Consider the following 25,824-nt stretch of genomic DNA (forward strand, 5'->3'; position numbering starts at 1 on the left):
TTTGTGTAGAGGAAAAGATACTGGAGTATGATGCACACAGTCCTTGCTTACAATACAAACAATATATGTTTTGTAAGCAAGGTTTCCTCATGATGATTGAATGATTAAACTAAGAGAAGAAGCAGATGCAACAGATATAAACATTATATATTTTAGAAGATGGGACACCCTGTGTTCACCCCTCCCTGTGCATTGGAGTCACTGTGATGAGATTGAAGGGTTTTCTCTTGCAAAGAAAAGATCCTGGTCCAAGCAATGAGGAAACTGAAGGCTGAAGCAGCAATTATCTTCAGGGGTAGTAGGTTTTTAGTTGCCTGGCAGATTGCAACATCCTTCCATAAAAGTGCATCCACGGGGAGAGATTTTCATGCAGCGCTTTCACATTCTACCTGCATTTTCCTTGTCTGGCTTTACCAGTAATTCCTGAATTAGCTATTTTTATGGAACTCAGAGAAATTCCACTTAAAATGGGACTCTGATTTGCATTTACTCCACCCTCCTGCTGTGCTTCTGGATTCTGGGATGATTTGGTTGTCTTGATATTGACAACAGTTTTGAATGCAACGTTTCTCGTTTTCATAAATAAGGATTTCCACAGATCTGGAAAGAGTTAGCTAATTAATCCTTATACTTGCCTGCTTGAACTGTATGTTGGGTACTTATTTACATACCTTGCACGTATAGATATATTGATACCTTTGCAGTCTTGGTCCCATGAGGGTGGTCCCCAGTTCTGCTGATTTAGCCCGTAGTGAAATAGAGAAAAAATGTGGCAGAAGGAACTCTGCCTTCTGCAGGAAGAGAGCAGCACAGAAAATAGAGAAGGTTACAGCTGCATCAGCAAAACTGGATACTAGATTTCCAAAACTTTTTCACTATGGCCATTTACACAGAACTGACTCCTTGCATAAAGTATGAAGCTACCCTTACTACAGACTTCGTAACACAGATATAGACAAAAACAAACTTATCTCCTTGATCACTAGCAGAGTTTAGTTTCAGCACAAAGATTGAAAGAATGCGGATCTCTTCACTGGGAACAAGGGAATTTTCTTGATCAGTGGGTTGGTTTTATTAACAATAACAGTTAAAAATTACATTTCACTATAAGCAATTTATATTATCATATATTATAATATATAGAACATATAAATAATATTTAATATGAATTATTAATGTGTTGTAATGTATTATTAATGACATATTCTATTCTATATTATATTGTATTATATTATATTATATTATATTATATTATATTATATTATATTATATTTATTATATTATGCAACATATTTGTTGTTGCCATTATTAGTGGAGGTGGTGGTCGGTTGGTTTCTTTTCTCCTTTGTAAGTGAAAATGCATCAGGAAAAAGCAAAGGTATGGAAAGACACAAGACAAAGGCTTGGTCAATGTTCTGCTTTCTTCCACCCATGATAAACGGGCAAGCTGACTGGGCAGGGCTTTGCTGAGTGAGAACCAAATAGCTTTGTAGTCCTGGGTCGTGTGTGTGGTTAAATGGTTCATCCAGACTGTGATGATCTGTACAAGCTCACGTTGCCTTGTCGAGTTTGGGATTTGTATTTCACACCAGTGTTGCACCAAGACTCTTTGGCAACTCTGCTTATACAAGGAATGCTGAGCAACAGTCCCTGTCCCTGGTTCTAGATCCTCTGGGAGGACTTTGGGAACATTATTGTTGATGTCTGTGGGAGCAGGATCATGTCCTGTGACCTTGCTAAGTTTCCTATGCTTCTCATTCTCCCCTCGTTTAAAAGCCAATTATGAGACTTAACTCAAACTTTCCAAATAATTTCACTTTTAAATATAACCAAGCCTGGGAAAATTTCTTTTTACAATGGGAAATTTGTAAAAGTTTTATCTCTGCAGAAAAAAATACTAAAACAGGATGGCATAATGCAAGCTGTTATAAACCTTCACTCTCGTGTTTCTGTTAGCAACTGTTGTAATGACAAAAAACAAACCCGAGGAATTACTGGAAAGGGATATGTCCAGATACAAAGGGGGACATTACAAGGAAGTAATTTCTATTTTTTATAGATTTGGGATTTGTGAAGCAAGAATATACATTTGTTAGACTGGTGGGAATGGATTTTGACTGGCTGAGATGAGATGTATGCACAGCACAGGGGTCCCTAGGAACAGGAGAAACAGAGAGGTTTTTTTCCATTGCTATGCATCTTGCTTGAATATGCAGCTGGCAGCATGCTGGGCAATTTCTAGGGCCATTGGTTGGGCACAAGGTAAAATTAAAGCCCCATTTTTTATCTCCAAACACTAAGATGTTCAGGTCCTTAGGGCACAACACTTTGACTAACATAAATAGCCTTGGAGATAACAGGCAGTGTTTCATCTCCTCCTGGGGAAATTCAATGGTTATTTGAGAAGTTTTTTTTTCATTTTCTTTTGTTCTGCTTTCAGGAGAAGGACCCAATCCTGCTGTAGCATTTATTTAATATAACTCTTTTAAAGTGACTTCTTGCAGTTTTCACATTTGTTTGAGATTTTAAAATGTTAAAGAAAACAGTGTAGAGCCTTTTATTCTCTTTGTCAGCATGAGAAAAAAAAATCATTAGATTTAGAATTCTAAATGAGAAGATATATCAAAGAGAAAATAGGCCACTAGTCTAAAGAAAAAGAATGCAATACTTACACTTTTGGAAGGACGGTGGAAAAAACTAAAAACATTCCTCATACACAAACCCTTTAAGGCATTATGACTAGATCTTTAAAAATTCATCTGAATTGAATTCAGACTTTCAAATTCCAGCCTGAGGTGACTTGGATTTCTTTGTTAAGTACATTTAAACAAAACTCTTTTTATGTTCTCCTAAACTAACAAGAATGAGGAAAAAAAAAATATTGGAAATGTGAAATTGTGAATTCTTTTGACCCTAAAGGTCTTCAAATATGTTTTTAAAGAAAATCTAGCTATTACTCTTCTCCAAAATTGAAGATTGAGAAAATGACAGGAGCTCCATGAACAGTGACTTTGTACAAATGGATGACCTTTTCATCATTACTTTTTTTTCTTGCTGACTCAGACTTTCTTTTTCTCCAGGACCAAATAGAATGAAAGGAACTGAAGCTGTTATTCTGGCCTTGTGAGCTCTCTTTCCCTGGGTTCCCACAGCACCTAGAGGGAATTTTGCACACTGGCTGCAGGTCACTGCAAAGTCCTGGGGCCCCCCAGGCAGTTGGGGCACCCCTCCTGCTCCACACAGCTGTGGTGGGATGGGGACTGGAGTGACAGTCACAAACTCCTGCTCTCACATTTCCAAGCTACCAGTGCAGGCACTGAGTTCTGCTCCATGTCCCATCAAAGCTGCCAGCCTTCCCCTCTCCAAATAACCAGCAGAACTCTCTGACATGCTGCAGCAATGTGTGAAAAGCAAATTCTCCAAAGGACTCAAAGGGCCCGTTCATCATCTCAACGTGATTGCTGCAGTCTAATCTCAGCCTGTGTCCTTCTGCCCGGGAGCAAAGCTTTATGATGGGATTTCCTGACCACAGAAGTTATGTCACCTAATCTTGAATGTCAGACTCTTTGTTGCTCCAGTTCTGTACTTCATCACAATGTCATAGCCAAAATCAAGAGCTCAGAGATAAAGAAAGGAGACACAGTGTCTGAAGAAGGGGATTTTTCTCAAGTCTTGCTCTGCCTGCATCTCTCCATTAGCTACTGGGTCATACCCACCTGATGGGCACACCCAAAACAGACCTGATCTGGTTCAGAATTAGAAGCCAATGCTTCAAGGGTCTCCATAAAGCACATTCCCAGAGGGAGCTGGAAATTTAGCAACAATTATCCTTCTGGTTCAAATCGAGGAGGAATGGTGACTTTGATGGGATTGCTGCTGGATCAAATTAAAATGTTTTCTCTGTTATCTAAATCTGATATTGTCCCTCCTTTTGCTATATACCAAAATGTCCACTGAATCCCACTAGTCCTGGATCCTTACTGGACAGTTTTCTCAGCTGGAGCTAAGGCCTGGCAGTAGAAATGCAAGATAATTTGTATCATTACCTTTGCCAGTATATTGCAACATTTTAATGTAACCGACAAAATTTTTTAAAAACTTAGAATTTAAAATGATATCTCACAACATTTTTCCTTTGGTTTCAACTAATGGATATTATTAGTTGAATTGGGTGTTGTTATTATAGGACTTTCTGTTATTTACTCAAAGTATTTGACTTGAAATCTGAGAATATTGCTTAGGGGCTTTTTATCAGTCCTTTTGTATCTTAGTTCTTACAAGCTTTCAAAGAATTTTGCTTTTCAGATGACTCAAAAAAAAAATCACTTTCTCCTACCAGATGTATGAGAAAAGCTTCTTATGTAGTCCTTTTTCTGTGTTTAACTGTATTATTTTTATTTATCTTCGTAAGATTAAAATAAAGAGTGTTTTTCAAAATATATGTAAATATAAGTGTCTTTAGTTGCATGGAGGTAGAACCTAAAACCAAACAAGATTTAGCAACACAAAACTCTTTTTCCTGCTATTTTGTATGTGACAGTTACAAATCCTTGATGAAAGAAACTAGAAATAGAGACAGTGAGAATCTCTCTGGCATCTCATCCCCAGAGTTTGTGTTAGAGCTTTCTGTGGGAATATGTACCAGAGAGATGAACAAATCTGTGCTTCATTCTGTCACCATCCATTGGGAAACCTCTGCACTAATTTAAGAGCCTCAGAGAGGTTCAGAAGACTGGAAGGAAATCTTTGGAGGGATTTTCTCTGATGAGCAGCAAAGCTATTTTATCATACCAACAACTATACACTGCTCTGTATTTGATGTCTTGAATATTAAAGATACACACATTACAGGCAGTTTGTTCATAGTGTGACAGGGTGACCACACACACACAGACACATTTTCCCTGCTTGAGCAGAAGACCATTTTTAAATTAAAGATGTGTTGGGATTACAAGACAAATTTTTTTCTCTTAATCATAAAGTACAAATTGAAATTGAAGTGTTTAAAAACTTGACAAATTTCAAAAGTACTAATGAAGAAACAGAGGTAAAAAAATAAAAAGTAGTAACTATTTAAACCATATATTGCACAAAAGTTCTAAGCTAAACTATAACAAAAAAGAACTAATTCAAAATAAAGAAATTGCTGGTCTTAAGGTGAAAGTTAATATAAAAAGGGTTACTGTGATATTACTTAAATTATATAATAACCAATCCATATTTATGGCTGGACTAATTAAGACACTAAAAGAAGATGTCTGATATTAAAGGGAAAATGGAAAAATAGATCAAGGAAAGTGTCTAAGAAAAGATTTCTGAATAATTAACTGATCTGAGATTGACCCAAAATGCCTCTTATTCTGTCAGTATTGTTGTTTGTTGTTGTTGTTGCCTTTTTTTTTCTTTTTTCTTTTTTTTTAGCACTTTCCACTCAATTTGTGCTAAACCCATACATGAAGACTTCTGAGAGGAAGTGTTACTGGTCCATTTTACAATGGGATGAATAAAGCCATGGAGCTGCCATTTTAGGGACCCTAGAAGACTAGCAGTTATTTCTTCCTAAATGCTGATGGGAATTTAGGTCTCCCACTCCTTTGAGAGCCAGCCGTGGAAGAGCAGCATTCCCATCATGTGCACAAACCCTGCACACACAGGTAACTGTGAGCAAAGCAGCATCTGCAGCTCCAAATGGTTTGCAAGTGGGAGGATGTTATTTGTCTGGGTAAGTGCAATTGAGGGAGTGCAGGTGCACTTCATGCTTATTTAGATTCATGCAGTACATTTGCACAACACCAGGGACCCTGTCTCATTACAGTAGCAAAGTTATTACATTTGAGAAGAGTTGTTGAACAAAGTGTGTGACCTAAGACCAGATGTACAGACAAATGTAAGTACTCAGGTCCTCCAAGACATCTCTGAAGTGATGCCTAACACAGAGATTTCTCATTCTGTTTGTTCAAAAATCTTCAAAAATGAAGCTCTGAAGCTTCTCTAAATGCTGGTTCAGGACATGTGAGCTGCTGGACACATAAGCAGAACCAGCACATTCATCCCCAACCCAGGGGTTTACTCAGAGCAGGACTCCCATCTGGGGCACCTCACCCAAGCTTTGCCATTTCTCACTGCTCTCATCAAGAGTCAGGCTCAAACCCTGGCTACATTCAGAGCAGGCAGGGTGGGATGCTGGTTCTGGGCTGGGGTGCTTTTGTGTTCCTGGGCAATGGTACAGGGTGAGAAGAGCTGTCCTCTTTTCTCTCATTTCACCTGTGAGAAGAAATGGCACTCAGACAATTCCCTTCTGTGAGCTACACGTGCTAAATAGGATGTGAGCTCCTTCTTAGCCACACATCCGAGCTGCTGACAGATAAAATGAAGTCCACACTTACCTACCCAGTGTTTCTGCCAGCATAGGGCAGTTGCCCAACAGGGTGTGGGTTTGTAGCTCTCATCTTTTCCTTACACACTTTACAGACAATTGGGTGCCTAATTCAGGAAGCTAGAAGCATAGGAATAAGGTTAAATAAATTAATTTATGGGGCCCTCCTTACAGATCATTCACTGCTTTCCTGATGTTCTAGAAGCACCAGAATTGGTCTGTCTGCACTGATTTTAGGGCAGGAGCTCTGGAGTTCAACTACAACACCTGCCTGTAATCACAGCACTTCGCTGTGCTCTCATGCACTCATTACTAGAGCCAAAATGTCTGCACTTGACAAGGCCCATCAGCTGCCCCTGTTGAGCCAAGACCCCTGCAGAAGACCTGTTCAAAGTGATGTCAAGTAGTGGCCTCAGACAGAATCACAATATTCTGAGTTCTTTAATTCCTACCCCATAAAATATCATTGTGCAAGAGAACTGCATGTCCAAGATAGCTCTCAGCCTTCTGAAAAAAGGTCTTAATGAGAAAACCAAGAGTCCCTTCAGTGGAATTAACTTTGAAAATGGAAACACAGCAAGGTAATTTGCTTCAGTAACAAATTTCTGATGTCTGTAACTAGAAGCATCAATACTTTGGCAGCCACTGCTTTAGATAATTGGAAATTAGGATGATTCTTTCACAGAAACTGGTGTAAAGGCTGACTCAGCCTGGATTTCCACACTGTGGGTTCCTTTTTAGTGTCAAACTGAAAAGACTTGTGGAAGGATTTTCTACTCATGAATCAGAGGAAATAATTCATTATTGAGTTCAACCCAGAAAAAATCTACTGCAAAAGCAAGAAGAGATAGGGGACTGTGTTTAAGATGAGCAAAGGTTGCTCAAAGTTTGTTTAAAAAAGAGAAGCTTAAACTGTTCTGGCCCTTTCAACCATTAAAAGTTCATTAGCGTTGCCAAGGTAGCCTGAAAACTTCAGGGTGCACAGTGTCTTAATTTGGTTACGTCTGCACACTTTTGGCAAGCTATGTTATCTCTTAGCAACCTGCTCTGTTATCATTTATTATCATCTCACGGGGTGGAAAGCACTACACACACTGGCAATGTGTGAAGAAGTGTGAGTGATATTTTTCAGAGTATATATGAACTTTTCCATCAGATTTTAGTACATGGAAGCTCAAATCCTTTTGCTTCCACAGGACTTTGACAGAGAGGCTGAGAAAGCTTGTAAACTGCAGACTATTTCTTTCTTAAAGAGAATTCCCTTAGCAGAATAAATCATCATTATTAATATGCAGGTAATCAGCAACATAGCCTCCAAGGAAACCACAATTTCAGACAATACTTTCAAGGTACTTTAAAACTAACACCCTTACTGCTCTTACCTTTTTGAGGCAGCAGATCAGGAGTGCAGACACTAGGCTAGGTAGCAGTTTCTCTTCTTAGAAACATTCAGGGCTGCAATAGAGTAAATTTTTCTTCCTTGTGCAGCTTTCTTCCTGTAGTGTGTGGCTGTGACAGTGCCAGCACATCTCCTGCACAGAAGGAGGCCTGGAGAAGCTGGGTCTGGAGCGTTCCCACTCACCCAAAACCAAGGCTGTGTTCCTGGGTATTTCAGTGGACTCTGGGAGCAGCCTTAACAAGGAGTGATGGGAACCATCAGTACTGTTCCCTCTGATTGCCTTTTCCACTACTTTATTATTCACCTCTACCTTACACCATGATTTGCAGATTTGCAGTTTGGCCTGGGGGACTCTGTCTTGCTGCCTTGCAAGTTAATGAAATTTTGCACATTGGCAGTTTTCCTCTTTGGGCCACTGAGATCTGTAATACAAAAACACAGATTTACCCAGGGGGAGGAGGCATCCAGAGGTCAGTGTCCTACACTCACCCTTCTTGCAGCACCATCTGCTTAAAGTCCCATCACAAGGAAGGGGCTGTGCAAATTAATAGTGGCTTTTGTCAATAATGAAGGGAGCCCACTCTAGCACAGGTGTCCCCATACGTATTGAAGAGCTAGAGCAAAGCACACCCTCCAACAAGAATCTGCATGGTCCAGTTTAGGACCAGGGTTTTTTTCTTATCATCTCAATAGCTCCCTGGATTTTGTTTTGCTGGCATTTCACAGAAGAAACCTCGGTCTTCATTGGCATTTCAAATGTGAAACAAATGGTGCTGCAAAAAACTCAAGAATAAATCACTCTCCACATACAAGTGACATAAAATTGAACAAGTCAGCTGAATAACAATTTGCAATAAAAAGAATTTTCTACACATTTTTTTTTATGAGCATTATCTGCATGACTGTGTGTAGATACACACTTCAAGTAAATATTATTAAATGATGTCTCATTTCTTTATACAGCATTATCTTTTCTATCTGCAATGAAGTCACTGTGTTTTCCTTTTATAACTTCCCCTTCCTCTCATGTTCAAGAGAGATCTGAGAGCACCTAAGAGAATTTGCTTAATTGTAGGTTTATCTCCAACAATTTTTCTATCTGTCTGCCTCCATTTTAATATTTATAAAACATTAGCCATGATAGACTGTAGATTCAGTTCATGCATTTTTGGACCCTACATATTTCAAATTAAGGACTACAATAAACAAAAATACTATTCCTTCAACAGTTTATTCTTCCTATAATCCCTATGCTAGGGATTTTGCTAGCTGTCACAAAAGCAATACTTCCACAGAAGCTGAAGTAGGATAAATAAGACATAGTATTCCACCAAGCATAACCCAAGGGCAGTGGATGCTACCACTGCCAAATAGAGCAGACACTCTTTGCAGAGAAAGGTAGTATCATAGGTGCTGCAGGTCCCTGATGTTGTGGTGATGAGAGCAGACCTTGCTGTAGTAATGCTAATAAAATATACTGAGAACATCAGGAATTTTTTTTTCATACAGGGTGGCCTCCAGAACTTCAGTGCAGGGTTTTAAAGCTCACTGAAAAGCTCTGAAATCAATGACCACTGCATCAAGCTGAGGACTGATCATTCCCAGGGCTATTGCAGAGAAATTTCAGTCCAATCTGGCTGATGGCTCCCATGTGCTTTTGTGTAAGTTATTTCCAGCAGGTCCTGGCCGCTTTTACCAGCCTGGTCTTGAGAGCAGTCCTGTCTTCATGCTGTCTGCATTGTCCTCCTGAATCCCACCTTTCTGGATCATTTTGGCAGTGCTCCTTAGCATGTAATTATTTTCCCAAAATTAAGAAATGAGATGAGCAAATCCTACTGACTTTTCAGCACTAGAATCCTGTATTTTCTGGTCTTCCTCCTAAATCATAAGAAGGAAGAAATTCTTTATGATAAGTGTTGTAAAGCACTGGCACAGGTTGCCCAGATACATGGTAGATGCCTCATCCATGGAAACATTCCAGGTCAGAATGGACACGGCTGTGAGCAACATGATCTGGCTGAAGATGCTCCTGTTCACTGCAGGGGGGTTGGACTGGATGGCCCTTAAAGGTCTATTTCAACCCAAAGTATTCTATGATTGTCTGGCATGCTCCTCTGAGTGTCCCAAAGGCTGCATCCTTTGGTCTAAATGAGCACACATTCCATGTGCACTGCAGGATTTCATTAATCCAGAGGGGATGGAGGACAGGCAAAATTCCATGTGGGAGTTACAAAGTTATGCTCGAGGGAATATGGCAAGATCCAGATTTACATCAATGTTCTCAGTGTTCTTCAACCTTTGCAAAAGCAGGATTCACTATTTTATTTTGTGAGGAGATGCCTAACAAAATCAGGCTTTTAGCTGAAATTTTATATTGAAGCATCATTATTGCATCTCTACAAAACAGTTCTCATTAAGTAAAAGAGTGAACGGACAGATGTCCTAATAATAGCTTGATTTGAAGTGCAAAGTGGATTGAAGTACTCAGCATGCCATTTTCTAATCAGGAATGAAGGTTTTAATGCAAGGCTTCCTGACAATCACAATTTTGTAATGCTTACATAAATGGCTCTGTAGATGTGTGTATGTTTTTTTAATTTACTGCGTGGGTAAAGGAATGTATTTCCTGGTGATGCAAAATAGGGTCTGACTACAAATGCAGCAAGGGCTCTCTGCCCCTGTGAAAAAATTTAAATGATCACATCAGAAAACCCCCTCATTTACAGAAATATCTTGTAGTCTGGAGCACTCCAGCACTCCAACTGCCTGTACCCTGAAGTAACCTATTTGCGCCTCGAACTCTTAGGGACAGTTCATGCAAAAGATCCCATGAGTTCAAGTTACCTTTGACTTTGTGTCCCCAGTCAGAGGCACAGAAAGGACACACAGACTAGGCAGATATTCTTCATCTCACTTACGTTTAAACACAACTTTCTCTTCCCCACCCCTGTCTAGATAATTGAAAGTTATCTAGAAAGGTGTTGAAATACCACAGCCAAAACAAGAAACAATTTATTGTTCTTCCCTCAGCCACACTGCTGAGCTGCACTGCCAGGCCTCTCAAACTTCTGAAAAATTAGAAAAAAGAAAAAAATTGCTCTTCATTACATTGTGCCAATGGAACAATCAATAACAATGAGGGAAATAGGATAGATATTGCATCCCAAAGTATTTTCAAGCCCCATTTCTGGGTTGATCAAATACCATTCCAGAAGTCCTGTCCATCTTAATTCACTAGTATTCTAGAAGTTCTCTAGAAAGATGAAAGGAGCAAGATACATGTCAGAAGGTATTACCACTAAAGTAGCTCAAGAAAAATCTGTGGCAGCTCCACAATACTTCTGGTTAATGCTTAGTCAGGAGGAGAAGTCTGGCTGCAGGGTCTTTAATCCATGAACATATTTGTAGTAATTGGGGTCATGGCAATTCCTGCAGCTAATGCATTTTAAAAGCTAAAGTCAGTAACCCCTGAGTAATTTGGATTGTTACTGGGCAAATGACATGCTCTGGAGCAATGGCATTATATCAATTACGTGGGGTGAAATTAAGAGGTGAATGTTTGTAGGAACAAATAAGAGCTCAATCAAAACTTGGGATAAACCTTGAGTTCAGGGAGGACCCCCTGGAGAAGTCACATCTGAAGTCACTCCAAGCCACAAAGTGAAGCCACATGGCAGCAGTGGCACCACTTCTGCCAACACAAGAGGGGAAGGAGACTGCTGCCAACCCAAACCTCTCCTCAGTGGGTTAAAGGCTGGTTTTGGTGAAGTCTGGAAGGAAAAGGAAAGAAGGAAGCACCACATTTTGTCCCAAACTAACACACTAGTTCAGGATGCCCCCCCTGGGCACAGAGTTGCACTTCAATCATTCCAAAAGAGTAATAGCAAGAGTAACCGGGACAAGGTGTACAGTACCAATATCTTACCTTCAGCTCTCTGCTGAAGGACATGCTGCATAGAAGAGCAACAAAATAATCCAAAATAGTCCTGCCAAGGAACAATTGTGTCCCCAAAAACATTGTTCTACAAAGAAAATAATCATGTTCTCATTAATAAATTAAATCAATCCAGCCCAGCAAGGCACTGTCAATATGAAACAGCATATAGTCCCATCATTGCCATCTGCAGACCCTGTTTTCCTAAATATTTGCAGATAGATTAAATGGTGGCAGAGCCCCTTTCTTAGATTACAAAAAAAGTCACCTTTTTTCAAGGATTATTAACTATACTAAGGAGAAATTGCAGCAGCCAACAATTATCTTATTCTCTCAAGTCCTATTCACAGTAAAGATTATATTGTATGGAAATTTATCTTGTATAATTATCACCATATGGTGTCTCAAAGGGTTCCAATGCACTTTAGAAATAGTACAATATTGGCTCAGGTACAAGCCAAACCATGCCCCCTCTGCATCTGCACAGAAATCACCCTGGCTTTTCCTCACTGTTCAGATACAGCCCTGGAGCACTGGCAAGGAGACAGGGACATGTGTCCTGCAGAGGACCACTGCTCCAGGGCCCTGATGCACTTGGAGCCTGCAGAGCTCTCTGCTTGCTGTGCCACAGCAGGAGAGCACACATTTCAACAAGCCGTTCCCATCTCTCACCACAAGACAACTAACTCTTGCTCTGTGGGTAGCCACTCCACTACCTAGGATTTAAGGCACATGATTTAAGCTGCTCAACATTTATTTTTTTTCAGGGCCTGCAGCAGAGCTCTATTTCTTCATCTCACATATTTCTAACTATCCTGGAAATTTTCAGTCAGAAGGCAGATGCCTGAGTAAATATCACTGCATGATATGCAGTGAAGATGGAATTCTGTATACACAAATACTTAGAAACATAAACACATTATGTAGGAGATGTTTCATCCATTGACTGACAATGAGTTATTGATCTATTGTACTTTGAAAGCATCTTTTTACTTACATAAATTGTCCCTTTCTGACTGGGACTGAACACAACATCTATTTTCCCCAGTGAATACAGACTGTGGTTTAAAGCAGAGGGGATCATCCTGGGCCCATCCTTGTCCTGGTCTTTTGCAATGGCTGTGTTTGGCTGTGGACCTTGCCTCAAAAAACTGGTGCCCTAATGGGGTTGGTTCAAAGCAGCCCATATTCTTCTCTCCCCTCCCTTTTGCTGGTAGATTGACCTGCTGACATTCACCTAGGAAGAAGTCAGATAAAGACCCGTCAGGTTACAAATAACCCCCACAATTTTCATTTCTGTCTCCCTGGGTTTTGGCATCAGAGCTGAAAGAGCAATGGTGAGATTTGACTTTACACACAGAAAGACCAACCAAAGCACAGTCATTGTTTCCTCATTTTCCTAAACAAAACTAGTTTGAAGGTAGTAAAAAAAATCCCACATCTGAATACTTAACATTCATAAGAGGTTTAGTCTTATTTCAACAACCTTGAATAAGTGATAGAGAATGTGATAGCACTGTGGCCGCAGCTTATTGTAATGATCAAAGCACTTCATCATTGGGGAATAAATGTTCTACCTAAGAAAAAAAAAAAAGTTAATCCCAGAACAAATTTATTACTTAGAAGAAAAATTCACTTAAAATTGTTCCATTAACTCTGTAAGAAGAAAATAGATGGTTTATATTGTATCATTGATTTTCAAACTATCCTGCAGTATATTTAGCTGAAACAGCCTGAGTGAAAACTGGGAATAAACGTTAGTTTCTGCAGTTTGAATATCATTGTGGAATTTTCCCAGCTGTACAGTGCAGTACACAGTACACCCTGTTCACAGTAGTTTGCAAGCTTCTTCCCTCTGAAATGACACATATGCTGGGAAAAGAGCTGACCTTCGGTTTAATTTACGACTCAGATTGATTTGTCTTCTCCATGTCAAAACCTTTGGTTTCTGACCTACCAACACAAACAGAATATTACATTTCTCATTTACATTACTCAACCCTGATATGTGCAGTTCCCCAGTGAAGTCACTACTCCTCTACCTGAGGACAGCATGCTTGGCAGATTTTTCATATCCTGGCAGGTCCTTTAGGCTCCATTGCCAGCTTAACAAGAATTTTAAAGCTCTTTGTTTCAGAGAATCCCTTTGCCAGTGAATCCTGAGTGGAGTTCAGAAAGCATGCACTGTCCTCAGGCTTCCAAGATACCTCTCCAAATCTCCTCCTAGGAGCAAGCACCTTACAGTGTTCCAGTCACAGCCTTGGAGGTTAGATTTCCTTTTCTACTTCTGTTCATACAGGGGAGACATCTCCTTTGGAAATGCCCCATGAATTCCTCTATTTATGAACATGCCTGCAACACCTAGCACTGGAGTGGTTTCCCCTCATATCTCACCTGGATTTCTGTTTTCCATAATGAGACAGTACACTGCATTTCATTGTATTTTTAATTTTGTGAAAGGGAAAGCTGAAAGGGAAGAGAATGGCAGGAGGATAATGTCTGAGATGACTAGTGCAAATCCCTAATCACTTGTAAAATCAAAAAGTAAAGGTACAGTTCTGAATTTTAATCCTTCTTATGTATTGGGACTGAATTGATCCCATATTTTATACAAAATGAGGGGAAAAAAACCTACAGAATTTTTTTAATTAACAAGAGGATGGATGCATGGATTTTACTTGAGATTTTTGCTGCAGGAAAGATGGATTAGAAAGCTATCAGGGCAGGAGTCTTTCATTCTTAGTATGTAGAGCACATATAACATGACCATGAACCTCATAACAACATAATATGCTAGTGAAACATTCTGGAATTCAGGACAACATAAAATTATTTATTGTTGAGTTGTACAGAATTTCCATGGTGCAGAAGACACAATGCACAGTTCTCTACCACTCTTTTTCTAATCTAACCAAGCAGCTGCCATGCTATTAATTTGAACTTACATCACATATTCCGGTTGATTTTTATTAGGTCTGTTGTTACTGATGATGATCTAACCTCCACTGTGTTTCTCTAGGATGAAAATACAGAAAGTGAGGAGCTGATACCCATGAGAACAAAGATAAATTAGTGGAAATAAATTATCCAGTTTCATGTATCAAAGTTTATTGGAAATAAAAGCAAGAACATTTATCAAAAGGTCTGAAGAACACGTGATCCTTGACTGTCAGTCTGCATTAATTTACAGAAGATTTATCATTCTCAGCGGCTTAATACATTTTTACAGTCACTTGACTAGATAGTCATTAATCATTGTATATTTTCAAGATCCTAACTAAACTACAAATTCAAAAAGTAGTAATTAAAATCTTTTAAATTGTGTCCTTATGAGTCTTGATTCATAGGGGCACCTGGGGACATGCCATAGTTGTTAACAGGTTTGCTTATCTACCTGATTGGAGTTAATCATCTTTCTGAAAATCATCTGTACCTTTCAATTTCATTACATAAAAGCAAGCTGGGTCAAAAGACTGAATGAATTCACGCTTGCCTTTCCCCTGATTTTAATTGACTCTCTGGTGCTTTCAGTAAGAGCAAATAGTGTGACCACCCAACTCACAGACTGAGCAGCAGCCCTAGAAAATTAACAGTTAAAGGGGATGATTTCTGTACACAGAGAAAGTGAACAGCCTGGGGTCTTTCTAACTTGGAAAAGAAATAAGAATATACCTAGAGCTGCACCAGACTTTATGGGCACTGTTGTTAAAATGCTTCCCAAGCATCCTTCCCTGGCCGCGATCAGAGACAGGATACAGAGCTCTGGGAACCTCACTGACTCGTCTGTCTGTAGCCATCATTCCTGCAGAAATCCACAGTTCTGTGTCTGTACTGACCCAGGAATTTGTCGCACTAGGACACAAAATAAAACACGCACACTGGAACCTCCAAGGTAAAAGAAGGGAAGTTTAATTGCTGACTCCAACATTTATAGATTTTCAAAAATGACAGTGCCACCCACCTCTCCAATGCTGGACAAACCAACAGTCCATCAAGTTTCTCCTCCTCCAGAAAGGAATGTAAAACAATTAATTATTTACGTGAAGTGCATGAGAAAGTTCATTACAAGAATGTAAACATCAGAAGGCTTAGAAGAACTTAGAAGAACAAGGCAACAGGAATTAACCAAGAAATGTTCTTCTTGACAATAAGCTCCTTAACTGATTTGTAATAAATTTTGAGGAATGGGAAAAGTTGCTGTGTTGACATTGTTATTTTTTTAAGCATTTTCTGTATTCTTTCTCTATCTTTGCATGTTTTCAAAGTGTGAAACCATCCTACCAACATTTGACTTCTTTCAGCATTATCTTCCCTGATTCTCACTTCAAGCAAACAGGAAAAAATATCAGACATTATTATAAACATGATACAAATTATAAGAAAAAGAAAGCTGTTCTGTGCTACACATGAATAAAAGACCTTTACTATAATTAGTCTGCAGTGTAGAGAAGAAGCAAAAAATAGAAAAAGAAACTACAACACGGGAGCTCAGAAATTAACAAGATGACACAGCATCTAATGGTGTTATAGGCCAAAATCTTTGAAAAAGGGATTTTTTTTTTTTCTGGGCAGAAAGAATTGGTGCATTCCTGAATTTTGTATTAGGAAGGCAGCTAGAAGCCAATCCACCTGCTCTTTTTCACTCTTCCTGACACCTGAGGAGAGCAGCATAGGATTCACTAGAGTCCTCTCTACTGGAAGATGCAGCTAATAACCTGGGCAGGTTTATCACTAAACCTGAAGCAAATTTTAGGCCTTCCAGAAGCAGTTCTTTCATTTCAAAGTCAATTCTGGATCAATCAACTCATAGTTCTCACATGTCCATTGGAAATTCACGCCTGAGCTTGTCAGGCCAAGGCAAATTAGAAGCACTTGGTGCAATTTGGAGAAGCCACTTCCCAGAAAACTTCTGATTATCCTGTTTGCCACACCACACCTGGCAGAGACATACTCCTGAGACAAAGGGCAACAATATGGAGGGAATTCCTTTCCTTTTGAGAGTTTTTTTAATTATCTAAGGCCAATGGACAGAATTCTCTGCACCCAAACTGCTCCAGATCCTGTAAGAAGTAACATACAGGGCAAGCTCAATGGATTTCAACTTTGTATATGTATTGCCCTATTTTCCAGTTTCATTGCTCTGCTTGATTGCAATTACAACACAAACACCACTTAGTTGCCTTTCTGGCATTACAGAGAGCCAACTTTTGGGCCGATTTTTTGATTAATCACATTTGTATGCTGAAGCCTAAAATTAGTTAAAGATTTTCAAAAACATATCTTTCTGTCAGAAAATGTGCCAGATTAAATTTATTTCATGGGAACACATTGATTTCAGTAAAGCTGAGTATCAAAAATGGAAACAGCACGGGACTTCTTGTACAATAATAAACCAAATTATGCAAATATAAATTCAGACCTAATATTGGAAAAACTGAGAGACAAAGTAATAGATTTTCAAAAATGCTATTCTTGGTGATTCAAGATAAAAAGTGACATATTTTTTTTCTGATTTTCTCAGGAAAGTAGACATCTACTCCCTTTCAGCTCTCTTCAATGTAAAGTTTATTAAGACTCAATGATATTCAAGTTCCTGCATTCACTACCATCCTTACACTGCCTGGGATTGTTTGAAAAGCAAAGCCACTGCAAATAACAAGCTGGTACCCTAGAGTGAGACACAAATGCACCAGACTCTTAGAAATCATTTAGCCTCAAGTCAGAAAAAAAAGGAGTAGCTCAAATATCTTAAAAGATCTCACCAGTATCTCTCCAGTTATCCCTCATTTGGTCCATTTTGAAATGCATATCCAAGCTTAATAAATATTCAAGCATGTACCTTGCTTTGTAATTGTGTGGGAATCTACCCATGGAGTCACAGTGATATGTAAAATTATACCTTACACATTGAGAAATTTATTCTAGAAGATCTTAACAAAGACAGTGTTTACAAATGTATTTCTAAAATGTCTGGTACATCCAAGCCCCCACCTCAACAGGAGAAAGAAGGAGCTATAGGTAGCAAATACAGTCTGCTTTCAAAATCTTGGTTTAAACCTGCAATTCTCCTTTGTGAGGATGCAGATATTAATTTCTGTGTTCAAGGTTTGTGCTTTCCTTTAAGATTCTGAATTTGTCACTGACCTTGGGTTCAACAAGAATTATTTCTGCCTATTTAAAGTCTGTACTGTGACAGCTTTACTGCCTAGGTTCTGTTCCTGTAGAATCTCTCTATGCTAAGCTACTGACAGATACAAGGACCAAAAAAACTCAGATTTGCAAAAGTCAATTATTTTATATTCTTTAGATTCTCTTTTGCATAACCCTATTGCACTGCTGTCAGTTTCTTACCAGCCCTTACTATATTTTCTTTCCAAGCAAACGTAATTTTCAGGGAACTGAACAACATCCAACTGACAAATGTGGAAAATGAAACACACTGTCCAAAGAACAAGGTTAGCAGTGTCATGAGCTTCATATATTTTGCTTCAAATAGCAAAGCACCACCAGCCATCATGACCACCTGGACTCTCAAGGAACCCTTAGGAGTTCTTCCACTCCTGATGAATTTTTCACTTTTGTTGGGTCTCTTTATCATCTGGGCAGAATTTTCTTCACAATTAACCAGAGCAAAAATTCTCACAAAACACTCATCAGACAGGTAGTGATGTTTGGTGGTCTAATCCTTCTGGACTGAGCTGAGAAGGACTTCTGCTGCTAAAGGAAGTCTCTGGAGAGACCACTCAGAATCGTTTACAAGCCATTCATACCATTGCACGCCTGCACTGGAGCTGAATTCACATACTAGGACCACTCAAAATATTTGGCAATTCTCCCCAGCAGGATCCTTAACAACCAGGCTGTGATGGTCCTTAATCATCCTACTGTGAATCTGGTTTGGCCACAAAGCATCTCTGCTTCCAGCTCAGAAAGGAAATTTTAAAAGTAATTAAAAATAAGTGTTTGTACTTAAGGAGAAACAAAACTGTAACTATGTTGCTGCCTTTCCTGTTCAGTTCTCATTATGAAAATCAGAGGTATGGAGTTTAAACAGAAGGAAATTTGAGAACTCAAATAGTTTTCAAGATCTCTCTGCAAACACATTCTTCCTCATAGCAATAACAGCACAGCACAGAAACACCTTGAGGAAATGCAGGAACATCAGCTGTCACAATATATAGAATCACAGAATTTTTTAGGTTGGAAAATACTTTTAAGACCATTAAGTCCAATTGTTTATCCAAGTCCAACACCAAGCTGTGCCCCTCAGTGCCACATTTACACACCTTATAGATACCTCCAGGGATGGTCACAAAACCACTTCCCTGAGCAGCCTGTTCCAGGGCTTGACAATCCTTTCAGAGAAGAAATTTTTCCTAATAGCCAATCTAAAGCTCCTCCGTGCATTTTGTGGCAGTTTTCTTTTTTCCTACCACTTGTTATTTGGGAGAAGTGACCAACTCCCATCTCATTGCAACCTCCTTTCAGGGCAGTACCTGAGGCACCACATCAGGAAAATTATTTATCAAAAAAGTAATTCAGGAAAAGAAAATATTCCTGCCAACATAGCAGAGAAACAGTTAAGGTGCAAACAGGGTTCTTTTGCAGGTGGAGCCCTGGACACAAACTGAGCTCCACATCAAGTCTCTTGGCCTTGCCAGTATCCTTCTTGTGCTATCAGAATCCTTTTGGATCAGACTAGTCTCTGTAGCAAAATTTGGACATTGCATCAAATATTCCCAGGGAAAATGTCATTCTGTGCCCTCTCTACTGAACCTGCCCAATCATTTACACACAACAACCCCAGTTTCAAAGCAGGATCTTTTCAAAGCAGGATCTGAAACAGGAGTTTTGTTTATTTTCAGTTTATTTTGGCCACAGTTTATGTGTGCTTTTGTGCACTGAAAGTTACAAGCCATTTCATCAAATATATTAAGAATCTGACCCATCCCTTATTTTGTGTGCTTTTGTGCACTGAAGGTTACAATCCTTGGACAAGCCATTTCATCAAATATATTAAGAATCTGACCCATCCCTTATTGAATGGTGGCAGAACTCCCACTGACACCATGAAAACAGGATTAATCACTAATCTTTTATGCAAACCATGAATGCATTTTTTTGCAGCTCCTAAACTGTAAACACCACTGAGATCACTGCATTTTTCACCAGTATCTTGTTTAAAATGTGCCTACTGTTGGGTTTGCTATAGCTTTTATTAAGAAGGGAGATGGAAGTGCAGCATTCACAGCTTTTTAAATTATGAGAAAAATCATGAGCTCATCCTGACACTAATAACAATTACTGCAGAAGTTATGACCAAAGAGGTTGCAGACAAAACCCCTTTTTTGTTTTTTTGGTTTTTTGCAAAGAAATTTCGAGGTCAGCACAAGGAGTGTTATGGAAAATAAAGCTGAATAGTATAGTGCTAAAGGGAAAACTGGGCTGGATTGTACATAAAGGAAATTAGCCCAGGTTCATTTTACCTCAGTGAAGTTATTGCACTTTACCTTTGGCCCATCTACTAACTTCTCAGCTTATGAGTAGCAAAGAGATTTGAACACTTTGTGCTTAAGTGATGTTGTTTACAAAAAATACTGGCTGGATTTTGAAAGTCTGTAACAATTTGAAGTCGTACCTATCTTATCCAAACTGCAGGCAATTTAGCATAAATACTAAATTCTGCCTGGAAAAGGAAGAAAAGGGATTAAAAGATTCAAATCTCTTTAGAAAGTCTCTTGAAATGATAGATACACCTTAAAAGGAAATAGGACTTGAGGTAGGACTGTGAACTCAGCTGTAAATCTGGAATGATTTCTGTGAAATTATTATAAATGTTCAGCTTGAAGTCTTTCCATGGACTTTTCAATGCATTAAAAGCAAAGGTGATTTTTTTTTTGTTTTTTGCAATTATGAAAACTTGAGAAATAGACACTGATAGCAAAGAGATTAAAGAAGCTGATTTTTCATTTTAAAAGTAGTATATTCAGTTATAGCTGATGTTCAAGTTACTCATCAAGTCATGTTTTATTTCATTTGCTGAAATTTATTCTGAAATTTACTTTTCTTAATTAAGCATCAACTGACTTTTCCTGGCAAAAGACAGGAACCTTCATAGCACATAAGCAACCCATCCCAGCTGCCTGGGAGCTGTACCTGCTCTACAGCATATGGGCACATCCTACAATAGCCACAGCCTTCCCACAGTCATGACAGTGAGAAACACTCAAGGAAGCACAATTTGCCAAGTTGTGTGATGATACTTGGAAGAGCAAAATAGTCAAAAATAGGAAAATACCTGCCAGATGTCTGTGGCTGACAGCGTCCTGAGACTGCCCTTCTATGACTTACAGCAGACTTCTGTATCACTGCACAGAGCAGAAGCTTGATTCCCTTTGACAGTCAGGTTATGGGGTTTAATTCCTGTCCTCTGATAGATTTTCCTGTGCTGCCTTGTCAAGGCTGGCCTTGACAGAACAGAGGAGAAAATGGAGTTAAAGAATAAAGTAGGTATTTATTAGAAGGCCTCAATGGATGGGCAGCACAAGAGCCCAGCCAGGGCTACACCCAAGGTGAACCAAAATGGTCACAACTCACTTTTATAAGTTCTGGTCCATTAACATACTGGACTTAATTGTCCAATTGTAGCTTTAGGTTATGAAGTCCCATCCTTCTTGTTTTTCTCTGTTCAGTCCACATTGTTTATGCTCTTGTGCCTGAAATTTGGATCAGTTGTCCTTGGTCCAAAGCTAGAAAAGGAATTGCTTTGTCTCCTTATTCTGTGAAGAGAGCTCACCATCCCCTCATATGAAGCTCAGAACTACACATTAAAAGAACACAGAATCTGAAAAATATAAAAGCCAAAACCTAAGGCATCACCTACCTTCATCCCACTTTGCCTCATGGCTCTAATTTTCAGCTGAGTGACCTCAGGTACCCCAGGTATTGACTCTCTGGGGAAGGATGAAAGCTCATGTAAAAAGGCACTGAGTATCTCTGTGCGACTGCTTCTGGATGCTCAAAAACCCCAGAAGTGGGAAACAGGGTAAGTGCTGTGGTACTGCCACCCATCTCTCCTTTTCCAATAACCTCAGAGAAGCCATCAGACCAGCATGTTTCCTTGGCGTAAAGGAAAAAATGAAGTCACTTTCTTATGTCCTTTTTGTTTTTCTTTCACTGTACTTTTGAATAGGTCAAGACCCTTCTGTAGCTTTTGAAAAGCCTGTTTCTGGGCCTTTAATTAAGCACCTGGGTCTTTTCAAAAGGAAAATCATAAAACCTGTTCTTGAGCAACTTTTATGCCTCTTAAAAATACATCTTTATGTCTAGGAGTGCTCTTCCATAACTTTTTGCATCTGGACAGAAGGGAGCTTCCCTGCACAGACTACAAATGCACAGCGAAACTCGGAGCATGTTTCTGTAAAGGCAGGTCACCAATTTTAGCACTTTGTCGACTCATTTCTGAAAAGAAAGTAAGAGAAAATACCAACCCAGTTCTAAAATTTTCAACATTAATGTCTAAGTCTGGTATAACACCAGGAAATTCACAGGTATTCCCTCAGAACAATAACAGCAGGGAGAGTAAAAAAGCCTGCAGTGTGATTTGGAAAAGGAAAGCACAGCTTTGTTTTTGTTTGAGCCAGCAGAGTAATGAATCCCAGCTCAGAAAACACTCCACACCCTTATTTAGACAAAACCAGAGAAGGTCCAACCTGTGTAGGAGCTGAACCTGCTCAGCTGTGGACACAGCAGACTGGGAGTCACTCATCCATCTGAGCAAGACCAAGAGCAAGGGTCCTGGCTCTCCTTCTCCTCCTGGTGTATCCCTGAAATAGCTCAGGAGCACAGATCTTCCTGGTGGCCCCAGAATTTCCTCCAAGGATGAAGGCAACAGAAGCACGTGGCATGTGACCTTGGCAGCGTTATTTGCCTTATGCATCCTGTTTCTAAAGGCTTGGATTCAGTGCTGAGATCCAATGTCCTTAGGGTATTTTCTTACTGGAAGGGAAAGTTTATGCATATTTTAGGAAAATATGTTTTTGATTGGTTTGCTTGTTGTTCCTCTTTCAGGGTCTATTTTTTCCAAGTGTCAGAAAAATAAGATGCTAGGCTTCAAAGGGTCTTACAACTGCACCAAGCATGATCCAGATACCAGAGAGAAGAAAACGGTGTATCCTCAGCAGCCTTCCCCATATATAGCTCACTATGTCCTCTGCAGCAGGTGAGTAAAAAGCCTGTGGAAAATTATTTGATGATAAGGCAATAGCATTTCTCTTCCCTCCAGAACGTGCTTGCCAACACAGGAAGACACTCTGACCACTGCACTCAGGTTGTTCCTAGCAAAACAAAGCAGGAGGGAGTGGGAACCTTTAAAGAGAAAGGGGCACAGCTGAGCAGGGCACATCCCAAGCAGAAGCAGTTGTAACCATGGAGCCAATGCCAAGGGCCATTACCCTGGGAGCTGCCTGGCACACTTCTGAGGGCCCTGCCCCAATGTTCCTCTGCACAGAATTAAAGAGAGGCAAGTGGGAATTAATAGCTTTGACCGCCCTTGGACACAACCACGCGCAGCATGTGACAAACAGAATGCTTGGGAAAGAGGGAGGGAGAGCCACATCCGTGTGCCAGGCTGCTCAGCAGCTGCTTCTGCATTCTTTGTCTGAAAAAGTCCCAAACTTGTTTAATTTCATCCCAAACTCCTGAAAGCCTGGAGTCCTGATATCATTCACCCTGATCACTTTACAGTGCTGGATGAAAAGTGAAGTTCACTGTGTACAACTTTCCCTGCCTGGCTCTGCAGCTCTCCAGCTGCAAGCTCAGCAGCACTAAGTATTCAAGCACAGCAAAGCACTTTGCTGCAGCTGTGCCCAGCAACACAGGAAAGCACTTCCACTAACTTTTCCTGTCAGTCTCAGCACTTGCACTGCTGTTGCTTTTCTCCCCAGGAGAGCAGAGCTCCCACTCGATTTACAGGAGCCACCTGCTTCCCCCTCAGCAAGCCTCCCATCCCCTGCCATGCATCTTCCTTATAGACAAGGTTTGGTCCCCCAGCCCCTGCTCACCCAGGTGGGTTTGCATTGTTAGAATAACGAGCCCCATTTCAGGAGGATTGTTCCTCCAGATGGATCCAAAGCACTTCGCAAACTGTTAATTAAGCAAGCAAAACTCAGCAGAGGAAGCTCTCCTTAGAACTGCACAACAAATCCCTTTTGGATGTAAGAAAGCAGATGTCTTACCAGCAGCCCAGCACAAATAATGAGAGTTATTTGTAAGGAAACTCAGCCTGGGGAAGAAATATCTGAACGTATCACAGGTACTAGGTCAGATAATTTATGGTTTCCTCTAAATAAGAGGCACCAGAGAAAGGAGGCATTTCCTCACTGCTCCCAGGGAGGGGCTGCACCAGACCCTCACTGAGCTGCTGGAGATGCATGCCTAGGTACCTGCCTCCATGTTCTGAAGCACAGTAGTTAATGGGGAATAAGTTTTTAAAAGTTACTTAAAGGTTTTTCTTGATTTTTAATTTTTCATGTTACTTATGCCTTTTTCCCAGAGGTTAAAGCCTGGTTCCTAACAGCCCTAGATTTCACAGTGGGCGTGGGGGTCAAACTCTCTGAATTCTCCATAAGATTTTTGAGACTGCTAGAAGTGCTAGTGCTGGAAGAAGGAAAGTATCAGCAGAAAAAAGAAATCCTTGCAGATGTAAAATCCCCTCACTCTATTGGCTTTGTCACGGCATGTGAGCTATACAAGCAAAGGATGTGTCCTCAGAGTCTCTTCTGGCTGGTGGTGAATAAGGCCCTTACTTACCACCAGAAAAAGCATGCCTGCATGCTTGTCCTCATCCAGGAAAGCCCCAGAATCCACCAGGGGGAAAAACGAACCCCATGGGCCAAAATGTGCCCTCACATGGCCATATGTCCACTGCTCAGTGTGGGTCTGTCCCACTGCAGACGTTGGTCAGGAAGGCTGGACTGATGTCCCTCTTAAACATCAAATGTCAGGAGGAAAGCAAGAATATTTACTCTGTAAGGCAGAGTAGAGAGATTAGCTAACTCTATAACCTTCGCCCAAATTGTCCCTGCCCCAGAAGCCCAGGGTAAAGGTAGGTCAGGAACTATGGGATGTAGCCGGCCACCAGAGGCCAGACATGGAGACAATCAAGGATATTTCACCTGTGCCATGAGGTCAAGGACAAGTGGAGGTTGCTGTAATTTCCCTGTCAGGGAGGAGTTATAAAAGTGGCCATGCCAAACTGAGACAAGACTCCTTTTATGCCAGGATGGGGCTTTACTGATCACGCTTGTATCTGATTGTGTTCCACTTCACACCTTCAAGGCAACTAAAAAGCTAAATAGGTAACTTCAATGTGGAAATTTCCATTTTAAACCAGCATCCTTTCAAAATAGAAAAAAAAATTTGGAATATAGACAGCTGACCAAAGGCTATCTTAATTGCATAATGAGTGCTTCCCATCAAACAAAAAAATTAAAGCCCTTTGAGTTCAGATTTAACATTACGTACATTCTTGAAAACTGCCCCAGGGTGCAGAAATATGCATAAGTGTTTCTGCTCTGGTGCCAGAAGTGATTGTACCTTCAGGAAATGCTTTTGAAACCAGTTTCTGAGTCTCACTCAAACTGCTTAAATGCTTTCTTGCAGTTCACATGCTGAGTTTTGTTACAGATTCCATTATAAATGCTGAATCCCAAATACTTCTCAAAGTACTCCCTTTTGAAAAGCATAGGAAGTGACAAAGGGATAAGGGATGCTCATTTCCAATAGGGTTTGCCACAAACCATAGGCTCCTGCCTATATGTGATGGCTTTCTGAAGTCCCCTCATTCATGTAATAACAGCATTGATCTGCAAAGCTTGTTGATCCCTGGGAGGCTTGGAGAATGGTTAGAAGTCTTGTTTGGGAAGTCTTTTTAAGTTTCCCATTTTTCAGCTGTTAAGGTTTGCATAAATGCAAGGTAAGAAAATTGTTCTTCATGTCTCATTATTGAGAAAGCAGCCACCCCTGGGAAGTCACAATGAGACTCTCTCTCTCTTCAGGCAACAGTCCACTAGACAAATTGAAGTCTGTTATTTCTTCACAGTTCCCATTCATGTG

The sequence above is a fragment of the Pyrgilauda ruficollis genome, unplaced genomic scaffold (genome assembly GCF_017590135.1).
Source record: "Pyrgilauda ruficollis isolate IOZ18807 unplaced genomic scaffold, ASM1759013v1 scaffold15, whole genome shotgun sequence".
In the NCBI taxonomy this organism is placed as follows: Eukaryota; Metazoa; Chordata; class Aves; order Passeriformes; family Passeridae; genus Pyrgilauda; species Pyrgilauda ruficollis.